At 60.2% G+C, this 12,500-nt stretch overlaps 1 non-coding gene and 2 pseudogenes across 1 annotated transcript; all 3 read right to left on the bottom strand.

Moving 5' to 3' along the window:
• Positions 1–261: 261 nt before the first annotated feature.
• Positions 262–3,457, bottom strand: LOC145273827 (large subunit ribosomal RNA; annotated as a pseudogene).
• Positions 3,458–4,078: 621 nt separating this feature from the next.
• On the bottom strand, positions 4,079–4,236 carry LOC145273826 (5.8S ribosomal RNA). The gene has a single exon (XR_013866533.1). It is a non-coding gene; the product is annotated as a 5.8S ribosomal RNA (ribosomal RNA).
• A 393-nt stretch (positions 4,237–4,629) lies between these two features.
• LOC145273822 (small subunit ribosomal RNA) lies at positions 4,630–7,000 on the bottom strand (annotated as a pseudogene).
• Positions 7,001–12,500: the final 5,500 nt, after the last annotated feature.

Raw genomic sequence — 12,500 nt, 5'->3', positions numbered from 1 at the left:
GACTCCCACCCGTATCGCTCTCCGACCCGCAACACACGCTCGCTTGACCGCGACCGCTCGACCGGAACACGCCGCCGCACAACGGACCGCCGCGGCCCCTATGCCTTCGCCGCAAAGCGCGAACGGAGCGAACGCTACAGCCCCGTACCGGTTCCTCGCTTCGCGCGGGCACGGCCCGACCGACCCGGTCCTCGGAGCCAATCCTTCTTCCGAAGGTACGGATCCATTTTGCCGACTTCCCTTACCTACATTGATGCCATCGACGAGAGGCTGTACACCTTGGAGACCTGCTGCGGATGGTGGGTACGGACCGACTCGAGAGCTGCGAAAACCGGACCCGGATTTTCCAGGGCCGCCGAAAGCGCACCGGACGCCGCCCGAGCCGCGGCGCTCTACAGGTACCTTTTCCGTATCTCCGGACGAGCCGATTCCACGGACATGGTCCTTTACGAAGAAGAGAGAACTCTTCCCGGGGCTCCCGGCGACGTCTCCGGGCTCGCTTGCGTCACCGCGGTTTCGCCCGGGAAGCGACGGGCGCCGCCGACATCGCTGCCGACAGCGTCGCCACCCCCGGGCCCTCTCCGAGTCCGGGTTCGGGAATATTAACCCGATTCCCTTTCGACGGGAGGCCGGCCGCTTTGTTTTTGTTTGGGCTTTTGATTCGATTCGATTCGATCGCTTTCACTTTCATAACGGATCCGGCGCCTTTCGGGAAGACTTTCGCCCGCGTCTTAGGACCGACTGACCCGTGCTCGACCGCCGTTGGCACGGAACCCTTCTCCACTTCGGTCTTCGAAGGTCTCGTTCGAATATTTGCTACTACCACCGAGATCTGCACCCGCGGTCGGCTCCACCCGGGCTCGCGCCCTAGGCTTCCGTGCTCGCCGCGGCGCCCTCCTACTCGTCGCGGCATCGTTTCGGCGCGAAAGTTCATCGCTCCTCGCCGCGACGGTCCGGCATCGGTCCGTCGCTCCAGCGCCATCCATTTTCGGGGCCGGTCGATTCGGCAGGTGAGTTGTTACACACTCCTTAGCGGATTCCGACTTCCGTGGCCACCGTCCTGCTGTCTATATCGACCGACACCCTTTCGGGGATCTCATGGGCGTCGCGTTAGGCACCTTAGCCGGACGTTTGGTTCATCCCACAGCGCCAGTTCTGCTTACCAAAAGTGGCCCACTTGGCACTCGCATTCGAGGTGACCAACCGCCCAGCGAAGCGTGCTGGCGGCGGCGGCCGGATGGGTCGGCTCCGTCGTTCGGGAGAGTCGGCCCGTTCCACCCGTTCCGAGGTTCGAGAGTAGGTCGAGGCCGTGAACGGCCCCGGGGCCTCCAATCGTTCGCTTTACCGGATGGAATTGCGACGATCGAGCGCCAGCTATCCTGAGGGAAACTTCGGAGGGAACCAGCTACTAGACGGCTCGATTGGTCTTTCGCCCCCTACACCCGGTTCCGACGATCGATTTGCACGTCAGAGGCGCTTCGGACTTCCACCAGAGTTTCCTCTGGCTTCATCCCGACCGGGCGTGGATCGCCATCTTTCGGGTCCCTGGTCGCTCGCTACGCCAGAGTCGGCCGAGTCGTACTCGGAAAAAAGGGAAACCGACCCGGGGGTGATGCGCCCGCGCGCAGCGCCTAAACTCGACGACAAAATAGGACTAGTTCAAGCCGCGGGATCTCACCGATGGGCGGAAGGAGGATATGGAAGCTGGCGCCCGGCAATTCCCCTTTTTGGATGATGCGCCGGTCCCCTCTCGGGGAGGAGGGAAAAACAACCGCACGTCAGCCACGAGCCTTCCCTCTCCTATCTCTCTCGGGAAGAGAGAAAAAAGGAAAAGTTGCGGGCACCGCAGCAGCGACGGCGGAAGGCCGAAAACGCCGCGCCGGCGGGATCGGGCACGGCTCGGAGGCGGGTGAGGCGAGGAGAAGACGACGGCACGAGACCGACGACACCACCCCGACGACCCCCGGACGACTTTGCCACGACACCTCTCCCGATCGACGCCCTCCTACACGCTCTCTCGCTTTCGCTTCGCCTTCGGGGTTAGTCAGAGGTGGCCCCTACGACTCGCGAACGGCCAGGACTCCTCGGTCCGTGTTTCAAGACGGGTCGGGTGGGTTGCCGATGCACGTCGCTGACCCGGGGTGGCGGGCGGCTCGAGTAAAAAAGCGTCGCCGAGCGACCTCTCCGGAAACGGAAACGGGCGCGGGCGGGGTTGCCCCCGACAAGAACCCGAAACGTCGGCGAGGTGCGTGACGGCGAGGCCGCGCCAGTCCTATCCCGCCTCTCATCGCGCACGCGCCCGAGACGGTGGGGCGCCTAAGGAGCGACACACAGAGTGCGTCGCCCGCACGCGACTTCCGGCGGGATCAAAACGGACCGGCTCGCCACGTGTAACGGATCGTGTCAGATTTCCTCCGTTCCCGGCAGAAAGGGGCAGTTACGTTCGCGGGCCCGACGGCCGGTGGCCCCCGACTTCACAAGGTGGGAAGACGGGGGTTTTCCAGGGTGATGAAACGCCTGCCGCCTACGGAAAAAAACCCGCGTGTTCGACCTGCACGCCGGGAACGGGTCGCGACGACGGACCGGAGGGGAAGTGCGTCCGGTGCCGGCCGCGCGGAGGTCGCGCCGAAGCGCCCGCGCCATGATTACGCCGAGCAGATGATGAAGGGGACGGGTGCAGCGGAGTCGCGCGCGGAGGGAGCAGGAGGAAAGAAGAAGCGGCGGCGACGGATGCGGCGGGTTAGGGCCCGGCGGCAGCAGCGATCGAGAGGACGAGTCCCCTCCGTCGCAGCCAACCGACGCAGCCACCTACCGACGCCGCGGTCGTCACCACGTTTCCCTTCCCGCTATCCACGCGGCCCGTCTCCTTCGTCGGCGAGCGGGCACAAAAGCTGGAACCGCGGGGAACGAGTCCCCCGCGGACACGACGAACGACGACCTGTGCCGCGACGGCCTCTCTTTCAAGAACACACATCGAGTTTGGGCTCGAGCCTAGGCAGCACCGGACTGAGTCCCCCCGCGATCGCGGTGAGCGGTCCCACCCGTTTACCCCTGGGCGGTTTCACGTTCTCTTGAACTCTCTCTCCAAAGTTCTTTTCAACTTTCCCTCACGGTACTTGTCGACTATCGGACTCGTCCCGGTATTAGCCTTGGATGGAGCTTACCACCCGATTTTGGGCTGCGTTCCCAAGCAACCCGACTCTCGGATCGAAGGCCGTCGCTCGCCGTCCGCACCGAATGGGCCTGGCACCCGCCGCGGGCGGCCCCGATCGAGGGAACTCCGAACTATGCGAGACGAAAACGAACGGCTGCCTTCGACCCATGCGCCACACGTCCCGAAGCCTTTTACTTGCGACGGGATTCGGCGTTGGGCTTCTCCCGGTTCACTCGCCGTTACTAAGGGAATCCCGGTTGGTTTCTTTTCCTCCGCTTAGCGATATGCTTAAAGTTCAGCGGGTCGTCTCGTCCGAGCCGAGGGCGGCGGGTTTTAGTAGAGGATGTGGTGTTTGGAGGAGAGGAATCTCGATCGGTACCCTCCGTGTGACGACGGCTGGCCGATATATAGCGCCCGTCCGACCGAAAATGAAGAAGCCAACAATTAAAAAAAAGCCTGGGTCCTCCCCATCCGACGTTGCCTACGACGCGGCCACCTTTTTACGGTGCGACGGCCGTGCTCGTCGCGCTGCTCGAGGCGTCGCTGAGAGACACCTTCATGAGGCAGAGAGCGAGACGAGCAGGCGGCGCTTACGTCGGCAGTCGGTTAGGTCGGTGCTTTTTTTTTTGTTTTGTTCTCCCTTCGGCTGCTTTCGGACAGACTCCTCCTGCTCCTCCTCCACAGTGTTTCTTCACGCGGTCGAAAAGGGAAAAGACTCCGCGGTCTGCCAGCGGGAGACGAAGGAGGAGGCCGGAGAGGGTTTTAAAAAAAAAAAAGACATTGAAAGGAGTCAATTCTTTTTTTATTTTTCTTCCCCCTCGTCACTCGCTCCTGCGACGTCCCGGTTACCACCGTGCCGAGGACCGGGCGGGCACGGGGACGGCAAGATGTCGTTTCGTTAACGGAGAAAGACATGTAACGTTCCGCCTCTCGACCGGACGTGGCCCCGAGACAAGGGATCTCGGGGCCGCAATGTGCGTTCGAGGTGTCGATGTTCACTGAGTCCTGCAATTCGCATCAGTTCTCGCGGCTGGCCGCGCTCTTCATCGACGGACGAGCCGAGTGATCCCCCGTCCAGGGTTCAGCACTTGGGTTTTTTATATTAGTTTTTGTTTATATAGATTTAGTAGTGTGCGAGGAGGTCTGTGCGAGGAGGCGTGACGGCATTGCAATGTCGCGAGTAGTTTGTTTTTAGCTAGCGGCGGTGGCACAGCGGCTGCAAAAAAACAAAAAACGATAAAGCGGCGACAAGGCAAAGAAGAAGCGGCCATCACTTGCGGTGGGCGAAAAAACAAACAGGTGGTAAGACGCGGAAGCAAGCAAGAAGAGCTGGGGCTTTAAAAACCTCCGCGTCACCACAAATCTATCTCTCGCTCCGCCTTTATAGGTTTGTTTGCGCGCATTCGAGGCGTTGACGCCGACAGACAGAGGAGGTAGGCCGGAAAACAACAAACCAGTCTCGAACGGGAAAACGGTAATGATCCTTCCGCAGGTTCACCTACGGAAACCTTGTTACGACTTTTACTTCCTCTAAACGATCGGGTTCGGTCGTCTTCTCCAGGCATCGAACGCCGAGGCGTAGATGCACGAGTGTCGTGACGGACACGTCGCGCACTGCCCGGCGGCGTCGTCGGCCAGATCCGAGGACCTCACCGGACCGTTCGATCGGTAGTAGCGACGGGCGGTGTGTACAAAGGGCAGGGACGTGATCGACGCGGGCTGTTGACCCGCGCCTACCGGGAATTCCTCGTTCACGGGGTTGGTTACAGGCCCCGATCCCTATCACGGGAGGTGGTTCAGAGGTTTCCCAACCCTCTCGGGCCGGGGCGAAGTCCCCGCTGATACCTCCAGTGTAGCGCGCGTGCGGCCCCGGACATCTAAGGGCATCACAGACCTGTTATCGCTCCGCCTCGTGTGGCTTTCTGCCACCCGTCCCTCTAAGAAGTGCGTGAGAAAACCGACCCGGACCCGAGCGCCACGGAGGACGCCGAGCCCGCCGTAAAAATCACTGACATCGGCGCACTAGTTAGCAGGCCGGAGTCTCGTTCGTTATCGGAATCAACCAGACGGATCGCTCCACCAACTAAGAACGGCCATGCACCACCACCCACCGAATCGAGAAAGAGCTATCGATCTGTCAATCCTACCGGTGTCCGGACCGGGTGAGTTTTCCCGTGTTGAGTCAAATTAAGCCGCAGGCTCCACTCCTGGTGGTGCCCTTCCGTCAATTCCTTTAAGTTTCAGCTTTGCAACCATACTCCCCCCCGGAACCGAACTCTGGTTTCCCGCAGGCTACCCGCCGGGTCATGGAAGCGAACGCCGGCGGATCGCCGGTCGGCATCGTTTACGGTCGGAACTACGACGGTATCTGATCGTCTTCGAACCTCCGACTTTCGCTCTTGATCGAGGAAAACGTGCTTGCCACACGCCATCGCTGCAGTTCGTCTTGCGACGATCCAAGAATTTCACCTCTAACGTCGCAATACGAGTGGCCCCGACCGCTCCCTTCGATCATTGCCTCGCCGTAGACGGAGACCGACAGACGTAGACGAGGCCCTCTTCCATCATTCCATGCTTATCGTATGCAAGCTTGAACAGCCCGCTCTGAGCACTCTAATTTTTTCAAAGTGAACGTACCGGCCGCCGCGGACACTCGGTTAAGAGCACCCTTGGAGGAGAAACCGCCGACCGCAACACGCGCGCAGACAAGACACGAAGCAGGGACTCGGAGCGGACCGGGGGGTTCAAAAAAAAGAGGAACGCGCGGAAAGGGAGAGGGAGAGAAGCGCGGGGGTCAGAGTGCGGGGATGCGAATGAAACGCACCCAAACACACACACGTAGCACCCCCCCGTTAGACTACTCCCGGAACCGAACCGACGACCACTTGTTTTTTTTTCCCGGATCCCGATCACGACCTCCTCGTCCACCTCGCCGGCAGGACCGCGTGGCGGGTATGCTAGCGGTTGACACCGGCGGAAAGGGCCGGGAATGCGAACGGACGACCAAAGTCAACGACGGACGATGGCGCCGCCGCCCCGGGGCCGCTTGCGCGACCACGAACCCGAGTTCGGACTACGAGCTTTTTAACCGCAACAACTTTAATATACGCTACCGGAGCTGGAATTACCGCGGCTGCTGGCACCAGACTTGCCCTCCGGTTGGTCCTCGTTAACGGATTTGAAGTGTACTCATTCCGATCGCGGGGCCTCGACAGAGTCCCGCGTCGTTATTTTTCGTCACTACCTCCCCGTGCCGGGAGTGGGTAATTTGCGCGCCTGCTGCCTTCCTTGGATGTGGTAGCCGTTTCGCATGCTCCCTCTCCGGAATCGAACCCCGATTCCCCGTTACCCGTAGTAACCACGGTAGGCACTTAACCGACCGTCGACAGTTGATAGGGCGGACCCTCGAGAGACCCGTCGCCGGGCGTGAAAGCTCGTGCGATCGACCAGTGAGTTATCCAGAGTCACCAAAGCGGAGCGCGCCGCCCTATGAGCCCCGCCACCGAACGGACCCGCGAGCGGGAACGCCGACGACGGGAGGACGGAATGACGCGCATCGGTCTCAGTCTAATATGTAGCGCCGCGACCCGGAACGGCCGACGCGGGTGCCAGCGCGCGAGGCGTGGCGACGACGGCGCGCCGACCGATCGCGGCCTGTGTCACATGTATTAGCTCTAGAATTGCCACAGTTATCCATCGCCTCCGAGGAGGAATACGGTCCCGAGGATTAGGTCCGGTTCCTGAGCCATTCGCGGTTTCGCCCGTTCTAATGCGTGGCGTGAACTTACACTTGCATGGCTTAAGCTTTGAGACAAGCATATGACTACTGGCAGGATCAACCAGGTATCGTTGGAATTTGGGACTTTGTTTCGACAGAACGACAGACCGACCGACCGACCGACCGACATAAGACAGACAACTACAACGACGGGCACGTGTTTATTTATTTTTCGAGGGGGTTCGCCGTCAGTAGAAGCGCGCTGCCCGCGCTGATGGCCTCTTTTTTGTTTCTCCCCTGACTTGGACCGAGACCGAGACTCAAAGAACGAAAGCGACCAACGTCGACAACAACAACGACAACGGCACCCTTGACAGCGATACATACGACAAACGACAAGCAGCACGACGGCAGTGCACACGGGACATCGAGGGTCAAGGTGCAGACTGAACTCGCCGAGGTCGTCGTCATCGTGGTCGCCATCGATTCCGTCTCGTCGTCGTCGTCGTCAACGTCCACGTCACAGCCGGCCGAGAAGAGAGAACAGACGACAGCGTCGACAACAACAACATCGACAACGGCACCCTTGACAACAGCGATACATACGACAAACGACAAACAGCACGACGGCAGTGCACACGGACATCGGAGGTCAAGGTGCAGACTGGAATCGTCGAGGTCGTCGTCATCGTGGTCGCCATCGATGCCGTCTCGTCGTCGTCGTCGTCGTCTTCGTCGTCGTCGTCGTCGTCATCAACGTACCAACCGACCGAGACGAGAGAGCAAGCAACAACGTCGACAACAACAACGACAACGGCACCCTTGACAGCGATACATACGACAAACGACAAACAGCACGACGGCAGTGCACACGGACATCGGAGGTCAAGGTGCAGACTGAACTCGTCGAGGTCGTCGTCATCGTGGTCGCCATCGATGCCGTCTCGTCGTCGTCGTCGTCTCCGTCGTCGTCGTCGTCGTCGCCAACGTCAACGTCAACATCACAGCCGTCATCGGGGAGGAGCTGGACCAGGGCAGCGGCGGCGTAAATTTTCCCGTCACCTTCGTCGTCGCCTTCGTCGACCGACCGACCGACCGGCGTCGTGTTCGTGCTCGGAAAACCGAGGAGAGACAACGTGCACATGGCGCGTTCTCGCAAGCGGCTCCTCGGTCCGATTTTTTTGGGCGGCTTTTTCGAGCTTTTTTTTTTTTCTCACCCTTTCGTCCGTGCGACGGCGAACGTTAGGGGAAAAAAAAAAAAAAAAAAACGACAACAACGCGGCGGACCGGGCGAACAACATCGTCGACACACACGACATTGACGACCGGTCCCCCTTTTCACAATCGCATCGAGATAAAAACGAACGAGTCCGATTCGAGCACCGAGTCGCGAGCGGGAGGACTGTCGGTGCAAGTATCGATCACTGACGTGAGCGCTTCGCCGGACAGAGGATGGCTCATCCGGCAGCCGTGCAAATCGACGGTATGGGAAGAACGAACAAGAAGAGCAACGACTTGATCGGCGGCTTGGGAACTGCGGACGGTGAAAACGGGTTAATCGACTGCGACCACGACTGCTCGATCGATCTTCTTTGGCGCTAACAAAGGTGGAGGTGGCGCAAGAAGGGACTAGCGCTATCACCGTCCACGTATCAGAAGATGCGGCGGCAGACGTCGACGCTTATGCGTTGTCGGACGAGAAGTCGCTGCAGCACGTGTACCGCGAGCGGGACGTCCAAGGTTTTGCCAGACGGAAAGAAATCGGGTGTCAGCGAACGTTCACACGGCTGTGAGATCGGACGCTGACAGGAGTAGGAGGCGGCAGGCAGGCGGCGGTTACGGCGGCGGCGCCTGCTGCTGCTCATCCTCCTGTTTGCTGCGGCGACTTCCAGGACGGGAGAGCATCGAACAACGTACGTATGGTTACAAGGGGATCAGGATCTACATAGTGCATCCCCCGCGGCTATTTTTGTTTGTTTGTTCGCTCGTTCGTTAATTCGTTCGTTCGTTCGTTCGTTCGTTACAATGTACGTTTTTCCGTTCGACGGCGGCAGAGAGCGGCGGCGTTTCTCCCTAATCCGGAGGATTTATCGGTCGCACAGCGATGGGTCGTTCGGCCGATCATCGAAAGATTCGCAGGTAGTGGTTGAATGGCAGAACGGCAGCAACAACAGCGGCGGCTGAGAGCGGCGAACGCTGAGGCGGAAGCAGAAGCTGCAGCAAACGTATCGGCTAAACATGGTGGACATAGATATGGCTGACGACGCGGGTACCACGACGACTATGGAACCAGGAAAAGGAGCCGTTAGTTGTTCCAACATATCGTTCGACACGTCGAGCAGCCCTAGGTCCACGGAGAAGCACACACACGTACCACGTATTATAACCTAACGACGATGAGCGGGCGCACGGTTGGCAGGAACGAAGGCGGCGGATCAAAACAAGTTGGAGCGCGGCGACAGCGATAACGGTGACAGCCCTAGGCGGCGGAGATGCCACTTTCTGACGCCTTTGCGACAAGCCCGTAGAGACGTTCCGGACCACCACGAGGCAAAGAGTCGCTGCTCCGACGAACCGACACACCAAAGTGTGCTTCCTACCGAACAAGTTTTATAAAACTTTCAAACTGGAAAACCCCAGAAATGGTGTTGGTATTCGTCCAGACCCACCTCCGACACCTGAAAATGGTGGTCAAAAAAAACGTCGATTATACGAAGCGACATTTCTGGTCGGCGATTTTCCAGTTTTACGCCTACTGCCACATGGGGATGTCGGTAGGCGTCGCAAAGTGCCTTCTCGACGCCTAGGCACACCAGGACTTTGTCATTTTTTTCCCCCTCGACATTCCTGGTCCGGTCTATTCCGATTTTACACCTACCGCCATGTGGGGGTGGCAGTAGGCGTCGAAAAGTGCCTTCTCGACCGCTAGCGACACCACTACTTTATCGAGCTCTGGAGGCCCGCACACCGACCCGGGGGCCGCGGAGTCGACCCCGGGGGCCTCCTGGCGTCGCCGCCGCTCACTTGGACGCCTTCCGCAACCTGTGGTCCCGCTCGGGGCCGCCGGGAGCCTCGCCGACCTGACCGGTGTCGGTAGGCGTCTGGAAGCGCCCGGCCGACCTGGACGAGGTCCCCCTGGCCCCCGGGGGACACCCCTTAGTTGGATGGGGGTGCTGTCCCGGGCACACATGCAACCCGCGGCCGCCTACCGACAGCCCCCTTCGCTCGATCGCTACTCCTTTCCAACATATGTCGGAGAAGCCGGGCGGTTGTGAAACCCCAGACAGAAATGGTGTTGGTATTCGTCCAGACCCACCTCCGACACCTGAAAATGGTGGTCAAAAAAAACGTCGATTATACGAAGCGACATTTCTGGTCGGCGATTTTCCAGTTTTGCGCCTACCGCCATGTGGGGTGGCAGTAGGCGTCGAAAAGTGCCTTCTCGACCGCTAGCGACACCACTACTTTATCGAGCTCTGGAGGCCCGCACACCGACCCGGGGGCCGCGGAGTCGACCCCGGGGGCCTCCTGGCGTCGCCGCCGCTCACTTGGACGCCTTCCGCAACCTGTGGTCCCGCTCGGGGCCGCCGGGAGCCTCGCCGACCTGACCGGTGTCGGTAGGCGTCTGGAAGCGCCCGGCCGACCTGGACGAGGTCCCCCTGGCCCCCGGGGGACACCCCTTAGTTGGATGGGGGTGCTGTCCCGGGCACACATGCAACCCGCGGCCGCCTACCGACAGCCCCCTTCGCTCGATCGCTACTCCTTTCCAACATATGTCGGAGAAGCCGGGCGGTTGTGAAACCCCAGAAATGGTGTTGGTATTCGTCCAGACCCACCTCCGACACCTGAAAATGGTGGTCAAAAAAAACGTCGATTATACGAAGCGACATTTCTGGTCGGCGATTTTCCAGTTTTGCGCCTACCGCCATGTGGGGGTGGCAGTAGGCGTCGAAAAGTGCCTTCTCGACCGCTAGCGACACCACTACTTTATCGAGCTCTGGAGGCCCGCACACCGACCCGGGGGCCGCGGAGTCGACCCCGGGGGCCTCCTGGCGTCGCCGCCGCTCACTTGGACGCCCTTCCGCAACCTGTGGTCCCGCTCGGGGCCGCCGGGAGCCTCGCCGACCTGACCGGTGTCGGTAGGCGTCTGGAAGCGCCCGGCCGACCTGGACGAGGTCCCCCTGGCCCCCGGGGGACACCCCTTAGTTGGATGGGGGTGCTGTCCCGGGCACACATGCAACCCGCGGCCGCCTACCGACAGCCCCCTTCGCTCGATCGCTACTCCTTTCCAACATATGTCGGAGAAGCCGGGCGGTTGTGAAACCCCAGAAATGGTGTTGGTATTCGTCCAGACCCACCTCCGACACCTGAAAATGGTGGTCAAAAAAAACGTCGATTATACGAAGCGACATTTCTGGTCGGCGATTTTCCAGTTTTGCGCCTACCGCCATGTGGGGGTGGCAGTAGGCGTCGAAAAGTGCCTTCTCGACCGCTAGCGACACCACTACTTTATCGAGCTCTGGAGGCCCCGCACACCGACCCGGGGGCCGCGGAGTCGACCCCGGGGGCCTCCTGGCGTCGCCGCCGCTCACTTGGACGCCTTCCGCAACCTGTGGTCCCGCTCCGGGGCCGCCGGGAGCCTCGCCGACCTGACCGGTGTCGGTAGGCGTCTGGAAGCGCCCGGCCGACCTGGACGAGGTCCCCCTGGCCCCCGGGGGACACCCCTTAGTTGGATGGGGGTGCTGTCCCGGGCACACATGCAACCCGCGGCCGCCTACCGACAGCCCCCTTCGCTCGATCGCTACTCCTTTCCAACATATGTCGGAGAAGCCGGGCGGTTGTGAAACCCCAGAAATGGTGTTGGTATTCGTCCAGACCCACCTCCGACACCTGAAAATGGTGGTCAAAAAAACGTCGATTATACGAAGCGACATTTCTGGTCGGCGATTTTCCAGTTTTGCGCCTACCGCCATGTGGGGGTGGCAGTAGGCGTCGAAAAGTGCCTTCTCGACCGCTAGCGACACACTACTTTATCGAGCTCTGGAGGCCCCGCACACCGACCCGGGGCCGCGGAGTCGACCCCGGGGGCCTCCTGGCGTCGCCGCCGCTCACTTGGACGCCTTCCGCAACCTGTGGTCCCGCCCGGGGCCGCCGGGAGCCTCGCCGACCTGACCGGTGTCGGTAGGCGTCAGTCAAACTTGCTTAAGAGGCAAAGCCTCCTCACACCTTAAGAGAGTCACAGTTAGTCCCGCCGTTTACCCGTGGTCGTCGTCGGGGGTGCCGGTCGGTGTGTTTCGGCGTGTTCTTTCTTACTTTAGCTCGCTCCTATAAGCTAACTCAGCAGCCCTGCTAAAATCAATTTATCATTATTTTCAATCTATCGAAAATCTTAATTTATTATTATTTTCCAACTATCGAAAATCTTAATAGAGTTGGGGTTTTTTGTTTGTTTTTTTTTTTAAATTCCATGTAACAACAGACAGCCAGCCAGCAGCATGTGGTGTCGGTAGGCGTCTGGAAGCGCTTGAGGAGGCAGAGGAGTTGGCAAGCTCGCTAAACTGCCCGCTGGTGTGGTGGTGTCGGTAGAGGCGTCTTGAATATACCCGGTCGCTCGATCGACGACGACGA

Source organism: Euprymna scolopes, unplaced genomic scaffold (genome assembly GCF_053919585.1).
Source record: "Euprymna scolopes isolate OS-2025 unplaced genomic scaffold, ASM5391958v1 sca204, whole genome shotgun sequence".
NCBI classification, from domain to species: Eukaryota; Metazoa; Mollusca; class Cephalopoda; order Sepiida; family Sepiolidae; genus Euprymna; species Euprymna scolopes.
The sequence above is the reverse complement of the archived record's forward strand: the minus strand, read 5'-3'. Positions and strand labels throughout refer to the sequence as shown.